A 26,340-nucleotide genomic window follows, 5' to 3' on the forward strand; every position below is an offset into this window, starting at 1 on the left:
TTTCTGCCAGTGGCTCGAATTTCTCCTCAGAAAATGGGATTTTCTTTTTATCACATAGTCTGCAAATTTTCCAAACTTTTATGCTTTGTTTCCCTTTTAAATCTGAATACTTTTAACAGCATCCAAGTCACCTCTTGAATGTTTTGCTGCTTAGAAATGTCTTCTGCCAGATACCTTAAATTATCTCCCTCAAGTTCAAAGTTCCACAAATCTATAGGGCAGGGACAAAATGCCACCTGTCTCTATGCTAAAACATAACAAGAGGCACCTTTACTGCAGTTCTCAACAAATTCCTCGTCTCTATCTGAGACCGTCTCAGCCTGAATTTCGTTGTCCATATCATCATCAGCATCTTGGCCAAAGCTACTCAACAAGTCTCTAGGAAGTTCTAAACTTTCCCACATTTTCCTATCTTCTGAGCCCCACAAGTTTCTAGGAAGTTCCAAAGTTTCTTGTATTTTCCTGTCTTCTTCTGAGACCTCCAAACTGTTCCAACCTCTGCCTGTTACCCAGTTCCAAAGTTGCTTCCACATTTTCAGGTATCTTTACAGCAGTGCCCCACCCTACTGGTACCAATTTACTGTATTAGTCCATTTTCATGCTGCCAATAGAGACATACCCCAAAATGGGTAATTTATAAAGAAAAAGAGGCTTAATGGACTCACAGTTCCACATCACTGGGGAGGTCTCACAATCATGGTGGAAGGCGAAAGGCATGTATTATGTGTAGCAGAAAAGAGAGAATGAGCAAGTGTGTACAGGGGAACTGCCCTTTATAAAACCATCAGATCTTGTGAGACTTATTCACTATCATGAGAACAGCATGGAAAAGACCCGCCCTCGTGATTTAATTACCTCCCACTGGCTCCCTCCTACAATATGCAGAAATTATGGGAGCTACAATTTGAGATTTGGGTGAGGGCACAGCCAAACCACATCATATATCAACACAAATAAAGAACACACACTTGTCATTTGGTGTTCACATATTATTTAATAACATGAAAAACAGTCTTTCTCTCTCTGTCTATATAATGAAAATGCCTTGGTCTGGATTTATTGTCAGTATTTATTGTCCATTTATAAGAGGAGTAACAAAGTTAAGGATTCAGTTATGCGCGTTTGCTTTTCCCTCTCACTTAGTTCCACCTACCAGATTGACATTCTACACCCAGGCAGCATAGGTTTCTTCCAACTCCTGTTGAAAAAAGAAGATTACACTCTTTTGGTGTTATCATTTTCTTGGCTACGAGTAGAACCCACTTTTTTGTATTTTCCCTTTAAAATTCTGACATGATCATTGACAAGAGAAGATATTAAGCACATTGGGAAGCTGTGGAAATAGATCCAGGTCAAAATCTTCTATTACTTAAAAAACAAGCAAACTGAAGAGTTACAGAATATTTAAATAAATGATAAATTATCACTGTTTTCCACTCAAATAGTTTTCAGTTGAGCAGAAATGTTTCAAAAAGTTAGATATTGAAACCAGTATGTGGTTTTTCTAGATGTTTGAACTATGGATGAGAAATTTTACTTTCCTCAAAGGTGGAATGATAATACCTATGTAGTAGATCAAAAATAAGTTTCCATGTTCATTTTCTTGGAGTACATTTCAATTTTGAATTGATGTCTTTAATATCTATACATTCTTTTAGCACACTTCAGAGAGTTTAATATATAATGATTTATAAATTAAATTGTTTCCTATAATAAAACATTTTTAAGAAAATGGAAAAGATATGTATTTTATAGATTCATAGACACAAATTAAAAGTGATCAACTCATTAAATCAGGGAAATGACAATTAAAATCACAGTATAATACTCCTACAAAACCCCAGAATGCATAAAAAGTACAATACTGATAATACCAAGTATTGGTGAAGATATGAAGCAGCAGAAACTCTCATACATTCTTTGATGGGAGTGTAAAAATTGATCAACCTCTTTGGAAAACTGAAACTATTGAAATTTTTAACATGAAAATATCCTATGATTTAATAATTAAACTCCCAGGATAACACAGTTATAGATATGTACACATATTCAAAATAGCTTCACTTATAATAGCCCTAAAGTATAAACAATCCATATGTCCTTCAACCGTAGAATGAATAAATAAGTAGAATGTAGTCATACAAAGGAGTGCTCTGCAACAATGACAATGAACAGGCTACTGTTACCTGAGACAACATGAGAAATATCACAACATAATATTGAGCAAAATAAATAAGACATAAAATACTACATAGTGTACAATCAAGTTTATATAAACTATAAGAGACAAACCTAATCTCTGATGTTAAAAGTTTACTTAAAAAATTCTCTGGTATCATTTTATTTAAAAAAATTTTGTGGGTCCATAGTAGGTATATATATTTATGGATACATGAGATGTTTTGATACAGGCATGCAATGTGAAATAAGCACATCATGTAGAATGAGGTATCCATCCCCTTAAGCACTTATCCTTTGAGTTACAAACAATCCGATTATACGGAAGTATTTTAAAATGTGCAGTTAAGTTATTATTAACTATAGTCACGCTATTATGCTATGAAATAGTAGGCCTTATTCATTCTTCTTATTTTTTGCACAATTTCTGCAATCCAGAAAAATAATTCTAAAGTTTATGTGGATGAATAAACAGGGAAGGAAGCTTAGACAAAAATTTAATTAGTACTACCAAGAAATATCTTGCTCTATGTCTGTGAAATACAAATTACAATATCGAAACAAATTTGAAGTAGAATGTAAAACCACAGGGGGGTTGAAAGAATGAGAAAATGTCCTGTATAATATGCTAACTACTTTAAGACTTCTGTGATATTATTTACTAATCACAAACTATTTTCTTCAAATAAAATATAAATCACTGTATGAATAGTTATGATTAAAACATTTTATGAAAATATGTACACTTAGTAAGGTAAACTTAAATATTTCTTTCCTTCCTTCCTTCCTTCCTTCCTTCCTTCCTTCCTTCCTTCCTTCCTTCCTTCCTTCCTTCCTTCCTTTCTTCCTTTCTTTCTTCTTTCCTTCTTTCTTTCGTGACAGAGTCTTGCTTTGTTGCCCAGGCTAGAGTGCAGTGGTGCAATCTCAGCTCACTGCAACCTCCGCCTCCCGAGTTCAAATGATTCTCCTGCTTCAGCCTCCCTAGTAGCTGGGTTTACAAGTGTACACCACCAAGCCCAGCTAATTTTTATATTTTTAGTAGAAATGGCGTTTCACCATGTTGGCCAGAGGCTGGTCTCGAACTCCTGACCTCAAGTGTTGTGCCTGCCTTGGCCTTCCTAAGTGCTGGGATTATAGGCATGAACCACCACACACTGTCCACTGTTGTGCTTTCTAACAACATAGATTAGTTTTGCATGTGTCTGAACTGTAAAACTGGATTAATATTACATACATATTCTTTTGTGTCTACTTCCTTTTGCCTAATTTTATGTTTGAGATATTTTAAAAATAATATCAGGAAAAATGACAACCTGCAAATTGAGTTTTTTCACTTTCTTATGTACAATAATGTTAAAATCCAGGAGAAAATATAATTGAAACTTCAAATGGAGAAAGTTGTTTACTACATAAAATCAACAGAGGATACCACAAAGGAATAATTGCTAGATCTGAGTTAATTAAAATTAAATCTATATCAAATTAATCTGTATCAAAACTGGTAAAAAGATAAAACTAAACGGTATATGAATAACCAAGGAACATGTGTACAACAAATATGACAAGGTATTATCATTTACTTTATACACAAAGAACTTGTATAAATCAGTAAGAAAACATTACTTCCCCAAAAGAAAATTGGGTCACCAAGCACCCAATCACAAATGTAAATCAGAACAAGCAGATAACCATTTTATGTATCTAATTGAGAAAGGTATTTTAATTTATAAAAAATATATTTTAGGTAATAATCTGAGTTTCAGTCAAATATTTATATATAAAAATATTTCATAACAATGTAAACAATCAAAATGTTTAACAGTAACATAAATGTTCCTATGAATGTTCCTATGAACATTCTTACTCTGGAAAATTATATAGCCATTAAAATCGTGCTTTTAATGAGTGATCATAAAGAAGTCTTCAGTGTATACTGTTAATTGCAAAACATGAAACTTAAAAATATAACTTGTGTATGTGTGCTTATGTGTGTGCATATTTGTATAAAAATATTTGGAAGGAATTGTATCAGATTGATGGCTCCTATTGCCTCAGTGCAGTTAGTGAGATTACAGGTGATTTTTAAATTTTTCTTGATTAATTTTTTTTTAATTTTTTACCTTAACTCTCTCAGTTATTTAGTTCAGTCAATAAACATTTGTGTACCAGGTATATATAATTGAATAAAAACGTTGTAGAAAAGAGGACTGTCTAGGAATCAATGTGTGACAAAGGAAGGTCAAGAGAAAGTTTCCAGGTATCTTATTTTAGAATCAGAACTCAAGTCCAGTGGATGATTTTGTTTAGTGGATTTTGGCTCAGTATTTAGTCTTTTGTGCTGTTCTGCACAAGCTTCAGCTTTCTCTTATCCTTTCTCTTCCCTGAACGGTATGCACATATGTCTCACTGGATCCAATTTTTTACTTGAATACAAATCCAAAATTAATCAATGTATTTTGTACAAATACAAACATAATTACCATCTGAAGAAGTATTCCTTCTTCTCTTACATGAGTAATGCTTCTCATATATTTCATGAGGTAATCAGTTTTTCCCTCTGCAGTGTTTTTACTTTCTGATAGAACCAGTCTATTTTTAGGAAATATTGAAATACAATTTTATATTAAAACAAAATCCCTGGTTATTACTGAAGGAGGAGTTAATTTTTGTAGGTGTTCATGTTCCCTCTGTATATACTTCCACCTATCTAGAATTCCAATAGCTTCACAACAGACTTCATCCTGAAAGCAGCCATTAGTTATCCGCCAGGCTTTCCCTAATTTTTTCGGTGCCCATCAGTTTCGTCCTGCACATGACTATTGTCTGGCCTGGAGCAGGGTGATATGCTTCTTTGTGCAATTGCTTAAAAGAACATTTTAAATGTAATTTACTCTGTTGTCAATTTTTCAAGAAATTTCTGGGGCCACTGGGCTTAGTGTAGATTTGGACATTAGTTTGACCAGATTCCAGCTCATTTTTAAATTCAAACAGAAAGCACAAGTAGTTGCTACAATCTAATCTAGAAACTAGAAACAATAAAATTGTAACAGACCCACCCAGACATAAATGTCACTGATTCATTCTCCCATATTCTTAGTCATGCATTCATTGTCTATTTAAGTCAGTAAAATAATGATTAATAAATAAATAGACTGCTTATTATATGCACACCTTCTTTGAAAGCAAATCCTCCATGTTTTCCACCTATTCTCATTGTGTTTTAAGCAATTGCCTCCAGGGCCTGATATTAGAATACAGAAATGTTCTCACTTTCAGTTAAATAATTTTGAAATAAACAGTGCAATCATCCCTAGGAGGAAATGTTTCAGCTATTGGATGCATAGACCACTTTTTTATGAGGCCTAATTATTCTGAGACATAGTGCTAGGTGACAGGCTGGTCCCTGGCACTGTCCACTCTCCTCTTACCTCTTTTCTTCTACCTAGAGCCCCAAGGCTGTGGCGTCCTTTAGCTCACACTGCTGGCTGCTCATCCTGTTCTCAGTTCCACTTACTTAAGTTTCTTCTGATATTCACTCTGTCACTACAATGCTTTATAAAAATTTATAGTAAAACAACATCTTGGGCCCCGTTCTTATCTATTTAATGAGCTAGGAAATATCAAATGTTGCAAAAATCACCATGCCAAATTAAATACAGAGCTCAAGATGAGAAATACAGTTACTCTGATAGACTTGGGCTTCTCCTAGTTATTATCTGAATACAAGAATATAAGTGTTTCTCAATGTTCCTTGTTCACATTTTTTGTGCCCTTTTAGGTTAATCTGTGGAAAAATGTTTTTTCATAGATGATCCGACTTAACACATTTTTTTCTGTTACCAAAAGTATATGTGTGGCAAGTCAAATATTGCATAATATGCTAACTTTTCCAAGCCTTAGCTTCCTCATGTGTATAAGGAGTAAAACTTCACAAACACAAAGATTCATTCTAAGTCTGAAATCTCTAGATCTCTGCTATTGACAAGTGGCTACATGGGACCAGCAGTAGGCAAACAAAATATTTTCTAGTCCTATAAGTAACTTAGACATTCTTTCTTTATTTCTCTCCCTTCCTTGCTTCCTTCCCTCCTTCATTCCTTCCTTCCTTCCTGTTTTTTTCTTTTTTCTTTTCTCTTTTCTTTTCTTTTCTTTTCTTTCTTTCTTTTTTTATTTTATTTTATTTTTATTATTATTATTATACTTTAAGTTCTAGGGTACATGTGCATAACGTGCAGGTTTGTTACATATGTATACTTGTGCCATGTTGCTGTGCTGCACCCATCAACTCGTCAGCACCCATCAACTCGTCATTTACATCAGGTATAACTCCCAATGCAATCCCTCCCCCCTCCCCCCTCCCCGTGATAGGCCCCTGTGTGTGATGTTCCCCTTCCCGAGTCCAAGTGATCTCATTGTTCAGTTCCCACCTATGAGTGAGAACATGTGGTGTTTGGTTTTCTGTTCTTGTGATAGTTTGCTAAGAATGATGGTTTCCAGCTGCATCCACGTCCCTACAAAGGACACAAACTCATCCTTTTTGATGGCTGCATAGTATTCCATGGTGTATATGTGCCACATTTTCTTAATCCAGTCTGCCACTGATGGACATTTGGGTTGATTCCAAGTCTTTGCTCTTGTGAATAGTGCCACAATAAACATACGTGTGCATGTGTCTTTATAGCAGCATGATTTATAATCCTTTGGGTATATACCCAGTAATGGGATGGCTGGGTCATATGGTACATCTAGTTCTAGATCCTTGAGGAATCGCCATACTGTTTTCCATAATGGTTGAACTACTTTACAATCCCACCAACAGTGTAAAAGTGTTCCTATTTCTCCACATCCTCTCCAGCACCTGTTGTTTCCTGACTTTTTAATGATCGCCATTCTAACTGGTGTGAGATGGTATCTCATTGTAGTTTTGATTTGCATTTCTCTGATGGCCAATGATGATGAGCATTTTTTCTTTTTTTTTTAATTATTTTTTATTATTATACTTTAAGTTCTAGGGTACATGTGCATAACGTGCAGGTTTGTTACATATATATACTTGTGCCATGTTGCTGTGCTGCACCCATCAACTCGTCAGCACCCATCAACTCGTCATTTACATCAGGTATAACTCCCAATGATGAGCATTTTTTCATGTGTCTGTTGGCTGTATGAATGTCTTCTTTTGAGAAATGTCTGTTCATATCCTTTGCCCACTTTTTGATGGAGTTGTTTGTTTTTTTCTTGTAAATTTGTTTGAGTTCTTTGTAGGTTCTGGATATTAGCTCTTTGTCAGATGAGTAGATTGCAAAAATTTTCTCCCATTCTGTAGGTTGCCTGTTCACTCTGATGGTAGTTTCGTTTGCTGTGCAGAAGCTCTTTAGTTTAATTAGATCCCATTTGTCAATTTTGGCTTTTGCTGCCGTTGCTTTTGGTGTCTTTCTTTCTTTCTTTCTTTCTTTCTTTCTTTCTTTCTTTCTTTCTTTCTTTCTTTCTTTCTCTCTCTTTCTTTCTCTCTCTTTCTTTCTTCCCTCCCTCCCTCCCTCCCTCCCTCCCTCCCTCCCTCCCTTCCTTCCTTCCTTCCTTCCTTCCTTCCTTCCTTCCTTCCTTCCTTCCTTCCTTCCTTCCTTCCTCTCTCTCTCTCTCTGTCTTTCCTTCTGATGGAGTCGCACACTGTTGCCCAGGCTGAACTGTGCAGCAGCACCATCTCAGCTCACTGCAACTTCCATCTTCTCTCAAGGAAGCCTCCCAAGTAGCTAGGACTACAGGTGTGTACAACTACGTCCAGCTGATTTTTTAAAAAAAATTATTTTTAGTAGAGATGGGGTTTCGCCATGTTGCCTAGACTGGTATTGGACCCTGACCTCAAGTGATCCACCCACCTCAGCCTTCCAAAATGCTGCGATTATAGGCCACTGCGTCTGGCCTTAGCCACAGTCCTTTCCTTTCCTTTCCCCTTCCCCTTCCTTTTCCCTTCCCTTTTCTTTTTATTTGTTTTTCTTTTCTTTTGGAGGGTCTCACTCGGTCACCCAGTCTGGAGTGCAGTGGCATCTCCATGGCTCACTGCAGCCTCAGCCTCTCAGGATTAAATGATCCTCCCACCTCAGCCTCACGAGTACCTACGACCATAAGTGTGCACCACTATGATGGGCTAATTTTTAAATTTTTTGTAGAGACAGGTTCTCGCTTTGTTGCCCAGGCTGATCTCAGAACTCCTGGGCTCAAGTGATCCTCATTCCTCAGCCTCCCAAATTGTTGGGATTATAGACATGAGTCACTGCACCCTGCCTCCATACTCATTTCTATCCTAGCTTTGTGCTGTATACATGCTTCATAGCATTTAATACATTTTGTTGTAATTATTTATTTTCACATTATTCTCACCTTCTGGTTTGTGAGTTTCTTGACAGAATACTTACATCACTCACCTCTATATACTGTACATTGTGACAATTTCTGAACCTTACTAGGTATTACATGGTTTTTAGATGGACACATAATTGATCACAATTGAGAGGAGGTCTGTAAGCTATGATCTGTGCACCAAATCCTGTCCACTGCCTGTTTTTGTAAATAAAGTTTTATTGAAACACTGTGCACCCATTCATTCACATATTGTTTATGGTTGCTTTCTTATTATAACAGGGGAACTGATTAGTTGCAACAAAGATTATATGACTTGCAAAACCTAAAATGTTTACTGTCTGTTCTTTTTCAGAAAAATTTGCTGATGCCTGATGTGGAGCATTAGAAAGGAATTATTTTTCCAAGAATCAGCCTGGAAGTCCCAGCATACCAAGGTTAACCAAAACTCTTCTACTCTGTTCTCACAATTCTCTGTAACTACTTCTCTTCTAAAATGTATGACACTATATTGTAACCTATATTTCCCACTAGACTCTGGGGATATGTAAGCTTTATAGGGGCTGTGCCTGATATAAGTCGGTGGCCTCTTAAACTTTTTACCTATTTACCTCTTAGGAGAATTTTGAAAAACCCAGCACATCTTAAAATTGAGATCTAAAATTTTTCATTGGAGATTCAGGCCACTGCAAAAAAATATAACTTTGTGCAAATGTAAATATAGACTCTTTAACATAAAACTGTTCCACCCAAGATAATTTATACAATGAAGTGTTTGATATCCACTATTATCCATCTAAAGAAGCTTTGGCTTATGCTTAAGATGGAGAAAACAAGTAAAACAAGAGAAAACCGCTTGCACTCTAACAATGAGAACAAACCAGAGAGTCTACAAAATCATGATGTTCGCAGCCCATTAGTGAGCTGAGGTTGCAAGGCCACCTGATGAGTTAAGACCCAAGGCTGACAGGTCCTTCTGAGGACAGCAGAACAGAAACAAGCTGTTGGACATTTATCACAGCAGTGAGAAGAGATGGCTGCCATAGAAGTGGATAAGAGTGGAGCTCAGTGAATTTTTACTAGTGAGTGTCAGTGTGGTATGCTTCCATAGGAGAAGGCTGCACCCCCCTGCCAACTCTTTCTTTGGACCTCTACCTGATGCTTACGTGGAAGATCTGGACAGGAGCCAGGGATCAAAGGGGCACAAAAAACCTTTTTCTGATGAAGGAATTTTTCTATAGCTTATATTGGTGGTTACACAATTGATATAATTATCAAAATTCATCAAAATGAACCACCTAAAAGTGGAATTTATTATATATAAATTATACCTCAAAAAAGCTTAAATATAGACCAGGTGCAGTGGCTCATGCCTATAAGCCCAGCACTTCAGGAGGCCGGGGTGGGCAGATGACAAGGTCAGGAGTTTGACACCAGCTTGGCCAATATGGTGAAACCCGTCTCTATTAAAAATACAAAAAGTAGTCAGGCATGGTGGTGCATGCCTGTAATCCCAGCTACTGGGGAAGCTGAGGCGGGAGAATAGCGTGAACCCAGAAGGCGGAGGCTGTAGTGAGCCAAGATCACACCATGGCACTACATCCTGGGTGACAGAGTAAGACTCCATCTCAAAAAAAGAAAAAAAAAAAGTTGAAATAATTTGGGGCAAAAGGAGTGGTAGAATTATATGAACAATATAATATTCTTTATGTAATTTTTAAAACATGAAAAAATACTACCTATTATTTATGGATTACAGTATGCATAGAAATGATAAACATAAAATTTAGGATAGGGATTACTTTGGGGGAGAGAGGGGAAGAATGAGGTAAGAGGATACAGTGAGTGTTAACTGAATATACTGTGCATCATTTCTTTTTCAAAACAAGAAGTAAATATCGATAAGCAAAAGGTTAAGATTTTATGTAGTTGGGTGATGACCATATAGAGGTTTGTAATGTTACTTTTCATAATGAATGAAAGTAATTTGAAGTTAAACTTACATAGTACAAAAATTCTAAACAATAAGCAACATAATTGAAATTAAGACAAACAAGGGGCAAGCGCTAGATAGAGCTGCGGAGGGGAACAGGCAGAACAGCATGGTCGACCTGTGGATTTTGTAATGTCTTTGCAGCTCAAATAAAATTCTTCCCATAACAGTTATAATTCTCATTCCCTTCCATGCTACTGTACTTTGCCCTTCTTTTGTTAGGGAAAGACAGATTTCTACCCATCAGTGATGTTTTTCCTTTGAGAATCAGAAGGGACAAGTGTCCAGGCCTGCCAGCTTGATTCTATCTTTAAGGACAGGTACTTGCTAACATTCGACAATTTTAAAAAAGTATAACATCTAATAAAGCAATCAAGGGATAAAATGACTGTATTTGGACAGTAGTTCCTCTGGTCCCCAGCATTTGCGCTTCTCGCCACGATATGGGTAGTTTATGCAGTTGCTCGGCAGCCTGCCTCCTGCAGTTCATGTTTGAAGACATACAATTTACCTCCTGGACAACCTCACTTCCCACCACTTTTGGTCACTTCTATTCCCTTTGGAGTGTGTAGATTGATGCTGAGGAAGATATCAACCAGGATACAGAGATAACTACTGGTACTTCCTCTTTCTTCTCCTCCTTGCTTCCTCTGCCTCTTTTCATTCTCTTCTTCCTTCTCATGTTCTTTTTCCTTTTTTTCTAACAAGGATGGCAATTGCAATCTTGGCCATGCCTGACATCCATGATCGTTTCCAATTTTTTATTACATCTTTCCTGACAATATTACTGCTAAAAACTCAGAAATAAGAGAATTTTCATTTTAAAAATTTGTGTAACTAGACTTAAATCCATCTCTGGGACCACATCTCACTCTTGTGGGTAGAAATTCTATCTCACTCCTCATTAGGGTATTTCCTCACCACATGGGCATGTACTACACTACTGGGATGTTCACATGGCATTGTTCATTAGTTCACACTTGTTGAGTCTTCTGTTCTTCCAGAACAAATGGTCCCTTCCACATCAGAGGCTCTGTTGTCATAGTTTTTGAAGCATGGGCACTTGGAGACCTAGTCTCTATATCCCCAGGGGTACCAGGTAGTCATCTCAAAGTCTTGTCACCTTCCCTAGATACTGCTTCTGATATCAATTAGTTCTTTCACCTTCCACTATGTCTTAGTCCATTTTTGCATTGCAATAAAGGAATATCTGAGGCTGGGTAATTTATAAAGAAAAAGGCTTATTTGGCTCATTATTCTGCTGGCTGGAAGATTGGGCATCTGGTGAAGGCCTCTGGCTGCTTCCACTCATGGCAGAAGGTGAAGGGAAGCCAGCATGTGCAGAGATCACATGGCCAGAAAGGAGGAAATAGGTGGGCTGGGGGGTGGGGTGGGGTGCTAGGCTCTTTTTAACAACCAGCTCTTACGGGACCCGATAGAGCAAAAACTAACTCATTCCATGAGAACAGCACCCAGCCATTCGTGAAAGGTCTGTCACACCTCTCACTAGGTGCCACTTCCAGCATTGAGGATTAAATTTCAACATGAAATTTGGAGGGGACAAACAAGCAACGTATAGCACATTACACTGAGATTTGCTTTAAATTGGGATTCATTTCTTCCTTTCCCTCCTTTTTTGTCAACTGTTGTCATTCTCTCATTCAGTTCCCCTCAGCCATTCTCCCTCTCTTCCCTCCCCATCCCCCATCAGGGTGGCGGATATCATTTCTTCAATGAACTTAATATTTAGAAAGATATTTTCACTCCCAGCATCAACTGTTTTCTGTCCTGCAAAAGTCTTAAGGTCAGAAAACATATACTGGCCTGGCCACATGTTCAAAATGAGGAAATATTAAAAAAAAAAAAAAAAAGGGGGGGAGAGCAAATAAGAGTTAGTTGATACTCCTATGCATTATCCTGGAACACAATCTATAGAAATGATTCCTGAAAGGGGAACACCACACACCAGGGCCTATTGTGGGGAGGGGGGACGGGGAAGGGATAGCATTAGGAAATTTACCTAATGTAAATGACGAGTTAATGGGTGCAGCACACCAACATGGCACATGTACACATATGTACCAAACCTGCATGCTGTGCACATGTACCCTAGAACTTAAAGTATTAAAAAAAAAAAAGAAAAAAAGAAATGATTCCTGATAATAGCAACTGCTCATTTTCTAATAACTCCCCTCTGGCTTGAAAATACATGAGTGAAATTCTTTAGTCTACTTTAGACAACTACTTTTAGAATCCAACTGTCCTATGTTAAACTTCTCAGTTCTGTCACATTCTAGCTGACATCTTGGGTCCTTGAGGTGGGCACTGTGATGGGCCTCCCAGATCCCTCTTCAATGGCCAGATCCCTCTTTTGCCCCACCTTGAGAGTGTTCTTTGCATACAACCTTCAGCTCCTCTGCTGCTTCAGGCATTGCCTCAGCTGCAAATAACCTCCTCACCCCAAGTCATGCCTTTTTTCAGTATAGTCTGCCTTTAATGACTGATTGATGCTGGGTAGTAAAGGCATGACCATACTTCCCCAACCTGAGACCATGCTGGAGGACCCTTACAGCTTTAGAACTCCCTGTGGTTGGTTGAGGCTTTCTTTGAGACTGCATCACAGCTCAACTTCTTCCCCTCCCTCCCTCTGCCCACTACTGCTTCTCTTCTCTCCTTTCAACTAGTTTTCATCCAAAGGGCACTCCTTAATAAATTTCCTGCATGCTGTGATCCACTTCACCTGCCCCCAGCTTGCAACACTTTCTGAAATTAACTCCCTCATTTGTAACACAGCACTATTGTAAAGATGAAATAAAATAGTATATGCCTTACTATAGTGCTTGGCACATACACACACCAACAAATGGTGGAAACTATTATTTCTATAGTTTCTCAAAAATAACTTTGCTAAAATATATTCTGAACTTTTCATCTTTCTAATCTAGTCAAATCAGAATCCACTAGTAGAGGGCGCTTTTGGATTCAACAGTAAAAAGAGAATCTACAAAACCAGCTCATCAAAAGGATAAGTTTCTCTTGCCATGCTATGGCTGCTAGATTTGTTTGCCAACAATATGTTGCAACATTTCTGCAGGCAATAGCTTAAATAATGTTTTTCTAAATGAAAGTAGGAAATTCTGGTTGTGACACAACACCTGCAAAGATATTTTCACTTTGGTGCCAAGATATCTTTAGAAAAAATACTCTGCATTCCTTAGTTTCATCAAAATGAGACTATCTATAAATACTTACAAAGTAATGAGTGACCAAGAGTGGTAATGCCAATATCTGATTATAGTATTTGTTTAGCTATCCTCCCTAAAAGATCCTTGTTCTATTATAATGCCCCAAATTTGACTCCTTACGATTAATTCCTTTCCTTCTTTATGACAAGGTGAGAATACAGGAATAGTTTATTGTTTTCCAACTTAATGTGCATGACAACTCACTTGCAAACTTATAAATGTAAGCTCCAGCATGCTACTCTCAGAGTTTCTGATTCAGTGGATCTGAGCTGGAGCTCAGGAATGTGCATTTTTTCAACAAGCACCCAGAAAATTTTGATGCTTATGGTGAGAAACACCTGCATAGAAAAAGGCTGGATTAGTCCCTACTCAGTCCAGGGAATAAAGAAGAAGGAATAAGATTAAAAATAAACTTTTAAACATTGCCACACCCAGGATTTCAATTATCATCTTGTGGAATCCACATGAGACACTTTTGAAAGAGCTAAAACAAACACCACTCCTACAGGCCAAGCTTGTCATATAGCACTCACTACCAGGTGATCATTTATGATGTGGAGCAAGGGTTGATCTAGGGTTAAACACTTGTTTTTTTGTTTTTTTTTTTTTTCTTTCCTCACTGACAGTTCTTTCCCAGCCTGTGTTGAAGTGTCCCAGGGCTCAGACCTTTGTCTTCTCATTCTCTAGGTTGTCCATTCTCATGACTGTCAATGTCATCTATTAAATATAAATTCCTAAACTTATATTTACAATTTTGGTCCCCTGAGCTTCAGTTCAGATATTTGTCTACTGGGCATCTCCACTTGAATACAGAATAGGCATTTCAAATTTAACTTGTCCACAGTTGAGATCTTAGCTTATGATCTCTCCAACAATTCATCCCCATGACTTATGTATCTAAGCAAAATGATAACTGAATTCATCTATTATCTCAGGATTTGAAGTCCTTTTTGGCTTGTCTTTTGATATCCCTCATGGTCTACATTATATGGGTATGCAAATCTGTTGGCTCTACTTTCAAAATAAATCTGACATCCAAAAATAACTCTGATATCCAAGACAGTATTTCAATTGGATATTTTATCCTCAATGTCCATATCTCATCACTTTCATTCCTGCTACCCTGAAAAAGCCATCACCATCTACTGCCTGAATTCCTTACTGGATCCCATGCTTCTTTTCCCAGCTTTCCTATAATATATTCTAAACAGAGCAGCTAGAATGATCCTATTAAATCATAAGTCAGGTCCTTCTCTCCTTTATTGAAATATTCCAAAAGTTTCCAGTTCACTTGGAGTGAGGTAAAATTCACATCTTTACCATGTGTCTTAGTCCAAGCTGCCATAACAAAATACCCTAGATTTTGGTGCCTTAAATAACGGAAATTTGTTTTCTCATAGTTCTGGAGGCTGGAGTTTCCGAGATCAGGGTTCCAGCATGATTGAGTTCTGTTGAGGGCTCTCTTCCTGGCTTGCAGATGGTCGCCTTCTCACTGTGTGTTCATATGGCCTTTCCTCAGTGCATGCAAGTGGAGAGAGAAAGAGAGAGAGAGAGAGAGAGAAAGAGAGAGAGAGAAATGAGCAAGCTCCCTTGTTCTTATTAGTGCTGTCTTATAAAGGCACTAATCCCATTAGACCAGGACCCCACTCTCATGACCTCAGCTCACCCTGACTAACTTCCGAAGGCCCACATCTCCAAACACCATCACATTGGGGATTAGGGAATATGAATTTGGAGGAGACACAAATATTCAGTGTCTGATGTATGACATATAAGACCCTTCACAATTTGGACCTGGCCTTATTTCCCTCCTCTCTTTTATTCACCTATTCAGATCCAACCATTTCTGTATTCTGGGTTTTATTTAAACATACTCAGGAATGATCCTACCTTAGGATCTTTGCACTGACTGTTTTCCTTTTCTTCACACAGCCAAATGGTTCATTCTCTAACTTTATTCGGTGTTTCATTAACTGTCAGTTAATCACAAGTGACATTTTTTTTTTTTTCCTGAGACAGGGTCTCATTCTGTCACTCTAGAGTGCAGTGGTGTGATCACAGCTCAATGCAGCCTTGACCTCCTGGCTTCAAGTAATCCTTCCACCTCAGCCACCTAAGTATTATAGCTGGGGCTGCAGATGCACACCACCATGCCCAGCTAATTTTTGTATTTTGAGTTCAAAACCAGCCTGGGCAATACGGCAAGACTCCTTCTCTACAAAATACACATAAATTAGAAGTGACTTTTCTTGTCTATGACTTTCAGCCAAAGACCACGAGGAACACACTTATAGTCAGCGTTGGGCTTCTTGGCTCATTGCAGTGAGAGAAACACACCACGAGTAACCATGTAGTGTACAATAAGGGGGTTTTAGAAGGAATTTGTCATAGGACTCAGGTTTGTGCTAGGTGATTTTAGGGAGGATTCAGTGAAGCATGATTTTGTTTCTGTATTTGAGGCTGTCGGAAAATGGACAATTCTTAACAATTTTTAACTAGGATGAATGATGTGAGACTAAAGCTATAATTGATGAAGAATCAGCAAAAGCTATTATTTATATTAGCTGGATGAAGGGAATGTTTGATCGTTTTTGTGATTTGCACAATATTATTGTGTTTATCTGTGCTCAGATAGGGTTACTATTTGGTTTTGGTTTTGTCTTGCTCTAATACAGTCACAAAAGTGGTCTAGTCTGATTTTACTTTTTTGTAAAATTATTTAAGTCTAACCAGAGAAAAATTTGGCCATCTCTTAGCTGACAGCAGTTGGGAGCTTCTTTGTTCATATTCAGTCTGAAATACAACCTCTTACTGTTTTTCTCCCCTAATGCCCCTTTATTTTTGTTATTTTTCTTCATAGTACATATCACTGCCATAGTACAACAAACATATCAACATATTGTTGATTTGTCCATTGTCTATAGTCCTCTACATGTAAATGCTATGAGAGTTGGGATTCAGGTTCACTTGTTCCACTTCATGACCTATATATTCTCCTGGAATATAATAGGAGATCAATATAACAGGACATCAATACAACAGGACATCAATATAATAAATGTTCAATATGTACTTGCTAAACGATTTTTTTCTATTACTTGCTAATTTTCCTAAACTCACATCAAAACAAATCAAATTATAAAAGAGCCAAAAGGTAAACAAATATCATCCTCAAAGTGTATGAAGTTAAGCATAAATAAGATGTAAATGAAGACACAACTAACAGATTTATACAGAATTATAGGATTGTTATATAAATCTTAGTATGACTTTTATAGTAATCTTCAAATGTTAGACTGTCTTTTACACAAAGTATAACTAGCTTTTATCTCTCTGCAAGAAAAATTGGAATTAAATTAGAGATAAAAATAAATTCCCCAAATGGGCGGACTGCTAAAGATGAACTACTTAAATATACACATGCATGAATTATTACACAGCTTTTAAGGAAAAAAAGCAAACGTGCTCCTTGATAAAATATATTCATATTTTTTGCACACACGTACAGGGCGTTTTAAAGTAATTTTCATAAGTAAGTAAAAGGAAAGAAATGTACTTGATTGAGTACACGCATAATCTCTTTAAGACAACTGCTCACAGTACTTTGCTAACATGCTGCTTTTCTTTGAAATTACAAGTGTGGGTGTGTGTTTGTCCACTATGTGTGTATCTGTATTCCCCACTCACCACCCAAAGAGCCAATTACTAGTAAAGTAAACAGAACTGAAAACCATCCTGCAAACGCTCCTAGCCGGTGAGTGCTCGGGGGCACTGTTCAGAGAGTGTCTGGGTCAGTGTGCCCTCAGTTATAAAATTGGCTTTTGGTTAAAATTCCTATAGCCAAATCTTTCTAATATGTTTATTGTTTCTTTCTATTTCCTTCTTGAGATCTCATTATTATTTCCCTTTAAGGAATAGGTCTTATTGTTTTGCTATAGAAATTGAAAACATGAGACATTGGCTTTCATTTAAGCAAATGAAAAATTAAAGCTTCTGTACTTCCAAGATTTATGTGTCTATAATTAGCCAATCAAAGAACTAGTCTGTCATATTTACCAAATCCAAGGATAATAAAACCTGCATACTAACTATAATTTATTGATACTGTGTGCCAGCCAGCTTTATACTACATGTCTCCTTTAATTCTTGCCACACTGAGATTTGTAATAATTCCCATCTAGACATAAAAAAAGAGTCAGAAACATTAAATTTCACCTTATAATTGGCAAAGCAGGCATATAAACAGTAGTAAACAGAGCAATAATCCCCTAAAGATGTCCACGTCCTAATCTCTGGAACCTATATGTTACTTTACATGGCAAGAAGGATTTAGGACATAAAACTAAACTAAGGATTTTGAGAGGGGAAGATTATCCTCGATTAATTGGGTAGTGTAATATACTCAATGTAACACAAGGGTTTTTATAAAAGGGAGGCAGGAGGGTTAGAGTCAGAGAACAGATTTGGTGGTGGAAGCACAGGTTAGAGTCATGTGCTTTGAATATGGAGAAAGGTGCCATGATCCAAAGAATGCATGTAGCCTCTAGAAGCAAGAAAAGACAAGAAACAGATTCTCCTCCAGAGCTTCCAGTAGAAAAGCAGCCCTCCTGACACCTGAACTTTAGCTTGTTCACCCATTTCAGTCTTCAGACCTCCAGGACTATAACATGATAAATTTATGTTGTTTAAAACCATAAGTTTGGCCAGGTGTGGTGGCTCACACCTACAATCCCAGCACTTTGGGTGGCTGAGGCAGGAGGATCATGAGGTCAGGAGATCAAGACCATCCTGGCCAACATGGTGAGACTCCGTCTCTACTAAAAGTACAAAAAATTAGCCGGGCGTGGCAGTGCGTACCTGTAGTCCCAGCTACTCAGGAGGCTGAGGCAGGAGAATTGCTTGAATCTGGGAGGTTGAGGCTGCAGTGAGCCAAGACTGTGCCACTGCATTCTAGTCTGCTGACAGAACAAGGCTCCGTGAAAAAATAAATAAATAAACAAATTAAAAAAAATATATATATATATATATATGTTTGTGGTAATTTTTTGTAGCAGCAATAGGAAACTAAATACATAAATCAGGTCTATCTAACCCCCATGTTATAAAACCACATGACAATACACGCATTTTCACCAACTCACACACTGGTTGGTTATATAAGGCAAATTCAACTGAAGAAAAGTAATAATCTTCATCTTGTTACTGTAGACCATATTGACTCTGCATATTTGAAAACTACTTCATGAAACATGATTTCTGTTTCCACTGTTTATGTTAAGGAAGTGTGTTCTTTCAGTGCGTTTCTCTGGATGAAGTTATTTGTTTTCTCTGTCCAAAATAGATGATTTATTTATTTAAGGATGAGTAATAAGCAACTTTTATATTATACTCTGTCATCTGTACTTACTGTATAACTACTTAATCTGCTAGTTTTAACAATCATATTGATTTAGCCACTCAAGTTAATCCCTTTCTGTGTATGTTTTGAAAGCATATAGGTGAAAACCCAGCTACAGTTAATGCATCATCAAAATACATTTACCAACCAGGACTATTATAATCTTCTTTATCAGCAATCTTCTTTCAGCAGGAAAATTGGTATTAGATTCTTTTTCCAAATGCCAGTCCTCTGTAAGAGCATCTGAGGTGAATTTTCATTCTTTAAGGGAAAGAATTACAGTGTGTTCATATGTCTTCCATTTCAAAAACTGAAGGTAGGAAAAGATGGAAATCTTCTGAGGGAAGGTGACAAATGCTAGCAAAGCCTCCTGTCATTTATCGATAATTTACTGTGGACCTACTATGTATAGCAGGAGCTGAGATTACACTGCTATACATGCTAGACAAAGAATGGAGTTTACTTTCAAGGGTGGGAGATAAAAAATGAACATATAAAAACATAAAAATCAGAAAAAGTTCTATGAAGAAAGACTAGCGAAATGGAAAATGAATGTGCTTGTGTGATTAGCCCCTGCCTTCAACACGCAGAACAGAACAAAAAGTGGCCAAATAACTCTCAGAGTTAACTCATTTCATTATGAGTATGTCAACATGAAAAATTTAGGTTTTATGTTGAGCAAAAGCAGAAAGATCATTAACTACAGATCTTTCATATTGGCTTATCTGTTTACTTGACATAAGCACTCAATAATAGTCTTTTCACCACACCTCTTCATACCAATAACTGGATCTCACAGTGACAATGGCAGGGAGACAAACACTCCAACATGACTTGCTGGATTTGTTCTTCAGCACCAAGTGGTGAGGGTTTGTCTTGCTGTATCTTTTAGTCTTTGCCAGAAAGTTTCTATTGAATGTTTCCATTGAATGTACCATGTGTAAGAAAAATACCATCAAATGTGAAGGTAGCTTTGGTTGTCTGACCATCAATACTTCTTCCTTGGGCACCACTGAGACGAACCATTAATATTTCAAGGAGAAGCTCATTTGAGACGTTGAAAAATATACCCTCAGCCTCCAAATGGAGTTTTTATGTCCCTTTAAGCTAAAAAGTGATATGCTGACTATCTGGAAAAGAAGTCCTGCCCCATTTAAACCTCATCCCATTCTCTAAAGATGAAGTCTCAGGTTGTTCACATATCTTTAAAAGTCTGAATAAGCACCAATCACAATTGATTTATTATTTTCTATCTGTACTCTTTAATAACATAATCAATAGCATTTTGATGGGTTGCCTGCCATTTCATCACGAAGCAATCTGCTAATAAGGATTTTGTGTATAAGGATATTACTAAGTGGCCCACCCACTCTAGCTCCCTGGAAATAGCTTGAGAACAAAGATAAGCCTGGTTTTATCAAACAGTGTTAAGAAAATATTTTTTCTTTTTGCCTTTTCTTTGTGTTTTATGTTCTGTCAAAATTGGCACTATCTTCCCTCTGTAGGAGGGATTGTACTTTGTTTTCTTTCATTGCAATGAGGTAGAAATAACTCTAGTATTTCTGCCTGAAGTTGTGATTCAATAACCCCTTTGGGGTTTATCTGATCCTATCAGAAGTCATGAACCTTAAAAATCTTCTGGTGGGCAGATCACTTGAAGTCAGGAGTTCTGGACCAACCTGACCAACATGGCGAAACCCCATCTCTACTAAAAATATAAAAATTAGCCAGGTGTGGTGGTGCATGCTTGCAGTCCCCAGATACTCAGGAGGCTGAGGCAGGAGGATTGCTTGAACCCAGGAGGCAGAGGTTGCAGTAAGGCGAGATTGTACCACCGCCCTCCAACCTGAAAGTCAGAGTGAGACTCCGTCTCAAAAAAAAAGAAAAAAAAAATCCTTTGGTGGGGTTAGTGGAGCAAAGGATGGAGATGTCTGCTTCTTTCACTGTTTCACTTGTTTCACTCAGACAAAACTTAAGGGCCTATGGCAAACACTCAACACAATGTTCTTTCTCTTGTTGAGGACAATGATGGGCCTTCAATCTTTCATGTGTTTGAAGTTCATACAAGCATATGAATATATGCCTGCACATATCCATTCAACAAATACTTTTCTAAGCACAAGGGACATAGGAGTGAATATTATTAGAAAAATCACTGACCTCATAGAGATTATGTCCTGACAAAGGTGTTCTTTTCACAGGGAATGTGCTGATCTTACATATTCATCTGCTCTCCTTCTTTACTGCAAATATGTGGAATGTCATTTGGAAGGGGCCCAGAGACCTTAGAGAGTCTTACTTAATCCCATCTTATTTTCTGGGAGAGGGAAAAGCCATTATATTGGATTGTCAAGGAGATCTCAGGCCTTTAATAGAGGATCTTCCAAATATTTTTCTACAATAACTGATTTCTCTTTTACTGTTTGTCATTACTCATATCAAATTAGCCAAGCAAAAGGGGGAAATTAAGTGCCTGGAAGGATTTAGGATTCCAAGGGCAGAACTTGGAGGTGTACAGGAGAGGGAAATGATGTGGATCTCTCTCTCTCTCTCTCTCTTTGTCTCTCTCTCTTTCTCTCTCAACTTTGATTCTCTCTACATTAACCTCATTCTATCCTTATACAGGAAGGCTTTCTTCAGGTGTAGCTCATGGGATTTGGTGCAATGTCTTACACACAGTAGATGCACTTTACCTCTGGAGAGTGAGGCAAGTTTTGAATGAAGCAAACTTCCATGCTCAAGGGGTAAAGAGGGCATAGCTATGGAGAGCTCTAGGTGTATAACTCTGTTTAGTGACCTCAGACATTGCATTGAAAGTCTATATATAAAATCTCAGCTTTTGCTATCTGTCTATCCCTGGGCCAGACCATGTAGTCACGATCACATGAAGTAGGGGAGGCAGGCACCATTCCCAGAGAAAAGGATGTTTTCACCTGAAGAGATGGGAACTGAATACTAGGAAGAAGTTGCCAACTCTCTCCTACAACCTCACTGCTTTGCAGGGCCTATGGGACAAGATCGTCTTTGCTGCAAGTGGATGGAGGCACTTTGGTCCTTTTTCATCTTGGTGCTCTTCAAAATACAATCCCATCAGGATGCATCCCCACCGTACCCTCAGTGCCGGGAACACCGCATCGCACTGGGTATGTAGCAAAAAGCTGATTGACTGAATGACAAGGAAACTCCTAGAAGATATTCTCTATGAAAACAAGAAAGTGAACCATGAAAGAGGATGAAAAAGTCTGACAAACAAGGGATACAACAAAGGATGGTGGGGGTAGAAATCACCAAAATCATGGTAAGGTAGCAGGCCCTGAGATTAACCAAACTAGACTGGGGCAGATCAGAAGGACTGGAGAGAGATTATAGCAAGGTAAAATTGATAGGCTACTTAATGTACTTAATATTTGAATGCATGGAAAGAAGATTAACACAGTTGGAGAAGAATTTCCATAAGTTAGTGATAAATAGAAAAACTGGCAAATGAAAATAAGATGTAGCCTTGGGATTCAAAAGAACTTGAAAGTGGAAAAAGTCAAAAAGAAAGAAAAGGTACTCAAGAGATATGAAATGGCTCCACTGTCAAAAGCATCTCCATCATCATAACAATGTAAACAGTGGATATCAATCTGCTTGTTATCACATCGGGAGACGGCAGCTGGAGTGTATCCATGTGTATGGTGTGATTGCAGGTTGAGTGTGAGAAAAAGCAAAACCTTTATTATCTGCAGCTGGAAGCCAACATGTAGGGCTTAGAACTGAAATAATATGAAGCAATATAGATATGCATGTTAGCTAGTGATTTTTTAAAAATTTTAAATTACTTTTTATTATTATTATTTTTTATATGGAGTCTGTCTCTGTTGCCCCAGCTGGAGTGCAGTGGCATGATCTCGGCTTACTGCAACCTCTGCCTCCTGGCTTCAAGCAATTATCTTGCCTCGGCCTCCCAAGTAGCTGGGATTACATACGTGCACCACCACACCTGGCTAATTTTTGTATTTTTAGTACAGATGGGGTTTCACCATGTTGGCCAGGCTGGTCTTGAACTCCCGACCTCAAGTGATCCTCCACCTCTGCCTCTCAAAGTGCTGAAATTACAGTTGTGAACCACCTTGCCCGGCCAAAAAATTTTTAAAAATCAAACAAGTTGGAAATAGTTGCTTTTGAGGAGCAAGAAATGATTGGGAACCAGTGGGTGAAACAAGTCTTACGTATCACATAATCCTATAAGCTACCTGCATGGATAAATTTAAGACAAATAAAAACTGTATTATAAATGACCTATAGTGTTTCTTCCCATGTCTTCGTATAGCTTTTGATTCTAAAATACTAACTAGATTGCTTTCAAGCCATTCATTTCTACTCTTCACCTGTCCTCCCTCATCCTTTCCATATGAAACAAAGCTATTCATCTACTTTGTAAGGGTACAAGAAACCTCTTAGCCTCCCATTGTCAAAGAGATGATTAGCAAATGATGCATTTCAGGTTCTAGAGCAGCCAGCGAGGAGATGGTTTGAGATTCCCCCACCCCCAGTGCTCCTTCAATCACTCCACATGGGTTTTCATCTGTCTGATTTTCTAGTAGTAAGACAGAATTCTTTGGAGAACTATGGGAAAGTAGGTAATTTTGAGAAAATTGATTTTGCTCTCTCGATACTCTTTCCAAATCCTCATATTGCCCAGAGGTTGTGGAAAGTTTAAAAAGTCACCTCTAGTCTAAATGTATTGCTTTTTATGGAAGTTTAAAAAACCACCTCTACTCTAAGTATCTTATTATTTATCTCCAGTCAGGCTTGATGCATTTCCTATGGTAAGGAAATGTTTTAGTAATAAATGTTCTGAAAACAACTGGCCATCCAATATCTTACCCGTGAAGAAAGGAGAAAGGGTGACATCATTCTATCCAGTCAACTCAGTAAATATTTAATAAAAATAGAAGACATCTGTTGAGCACTTATAAACCGCACAACAGCCTTATGAGCTAGTCACTCTGTTGACCATCCTTAACTGAAAGAAAGATTAAGCAATTATTTGCTTAATTCCCTCAGCTTGTAAGTGACAGAGCTGGGATTCCAGCCCAAGAAGTCAGACCCTGGAGCTCATCTCTTAACCACCACTCACTCTGTATTTGTCATCTGGAAGGCGCTTTTTCTGGAGACTTCAGATTCTTGGAGCATCACTCACGTGTGTCCCAGTGTTCATAATATCTTACATTTTGTCCCACTATTTAGATCAGAAAGATGAAGAGCTGAAACCTAATGGATCTTTCATATTTAAGTTCAAGTCTTTTATAATCCCGATCTTCAATATTAGTAACAAAGAAAAAGCAAAAAGATGTGCCCCGACCATCAGTATTAGTAAGAATGATGTGCTCCTTTGGAAGCACAACAGGTTAAAAAGGAAGCAACACCCTTTGTATCTAAATGCCACCCTGCAGTGACAAAGCAGTGTGCTTTGGTGTTGGCCAGAACCAGAGCAGCTAATACACATATTCAAGAAGCAAAGCTGGCCCTAGATACATCCTATGTCTCTCAGTGATGCCATCCACAGCATTTCCTTTCATACTCTGCCATTGTGTAAAAGCCTGCAGTAATTTTTAAGGATCTGGCATTAGACCATTTATGTCTAGAAAATAACTAGAGCATGCCTCAGAATAATCTAACATCATTCTACATCTGAAATATGCAGATGTAGACTGAACTGTCTTTCTTGTTTCTTAGAGTACAACTTTTCCTTGTTTACATATTTTAGTACATTAGTTTTCTACTGCTGCTATAACAAGTCACCACAAATTTAATGTTTTAAACAGTACAAATTTGTTATTTTAAAGTATTAGAAGTCATCCGATATGGATTTCACTGGGCTGAATCAAGTTGCTAGAAGACTGCACTCATTTTGGAGGCTTTCAGGGTGCTTCTGTTTCCTTTATCATTTGGTTGTCAGCTGAATTCAGTTCCTTGTGGTTGTGGAACTGTGGTCCCCATTTCCTTGTTAGCAGTCAACTAAGGTCCATCTCTAGCTTCTAAAAGATACCCACCTCCCTTGGCTCATGTCTCCCTTCCTCTTCCTTCAAATCCATCATCTCACATCTTTTTCAAACTCTCCTTCCACCCTCTAGCCCTTCTTTTGTCATCTCTCTCTCTAATCGTATCTATGACATACTTTCTGACTTTAAGGATGTGTGTGATTACACTGGGCCTACTAAAATAATCTGGGGGAATCTCTCCATCTCAGCTTCCCTAACCTTACACACATCTGCAATGTTTCTTCTGCATGTTAGGTAGCATATTCACAGGCTCTGTGGGTTAAGATATGGATATTTTTGCAAGGTCATTCTTCTATCCATAACAGTTTTGGAGCAGAGTTAAAATGGTAGGAAGAATGAGGAAGAGGAAATACAGCTACTCCTGCTATGACTGTGTGTGTGCATGTATTGTGTGCATATAAGTGTAGGCACACATGCATGTGTACAGGTTGTCATTATGAATAGGTAGCTATTCAATTATATAAACGAAAACTTTAGAAACAGGTTATAAGCATTGTGTTAATGCTGAAAAGAGGATAGTTTTTTCTCCCTAATTCTTTCTTCTTTAAATTCACTGGACTCCAATACACAATGTATGCATTAATACATATTAAATTACATGTCATTCTGGCTGAGTCTAAGTGCAGAGACAATAATCTTTATTGCTGCTTTTAGAAGCAATAGTTCTAAGTTGAGGCTATTAGATTGGGTCTTTTCTCTGAGTTGAATTTTCTGTGGAGGAAAAGGTTCAATGAATTTAATTGGTTGTTTAGTGAAGTGAAGAATATTAAACCGCTAACTCCGTGGAGACATCACCTTTCTTTACGGCTTGGAAAAGAGTCTTGAATTTAGAATAAAACGTTGTTATACTAGACTACAACTGATTCAAAATCTAAGATGATTCCAATGTGTGCTAAGTAAAAGTATACCCACGTAGTATCAATTCTAATTAGATTTTGTTAAGCAACTGAATATTGTTAATAAGGGTTTAAGAAAAAAGTTATTGACTTGTGAAAGGAAATCGCCTTATCTTTCACTCAAGCAAGTAGCTTAAAATACAGTTGGCACAAACAAATATTGGTCATTCCTCTAGTTTCTGTATATAAAATTAATTAAAGTACATGGATGTAAAATACATTT

General features: G+C 37.6%; 1 long non-coding RNA gene across 1 annotated transcript in view; it reads left to right on the forward strand.

The window, feature by feature from the left end:
* The window catches only part of LOC144341156 (uncharacterized), a 60,853-nt gene extending 38,539 nt beyond the window's left edge, over nucleotides 1-22,314 (forward strand). Inside the window, exons 2-3 of the long non-coding RNA XR_013417897.1 lie at nucleotides 8,891-8,972; nucleotides 22,174-22,314. This is a non-coding gene — a long non-coding RNA (uncharacterized LOC144341156). The remainder of the gene's footprint in view (nucleotides 1-8,890; nucleotides 8,973-22,173) is intronic.
* The last annotated feature ends 4,026 nt before the right edge of the window (nucleotides 22,315-26,340 follow it).

The sequence above is a fragment of the Macaca mulatta genome, chromosome 5 (assembly GCF_049350105.2).
Source record: "Macaca mulatta isolate MMU2019108-1 chromosome 5, T2T-MMU8v2.0, whole genome shotgun sequence".
Taxonomy (NCBI): domain Eukaryota; kingdom Metazoa; phylum Chordata; class Mammalia; order Primates; family Cercopithecidae; genus Macaca; species Macaca mulatta.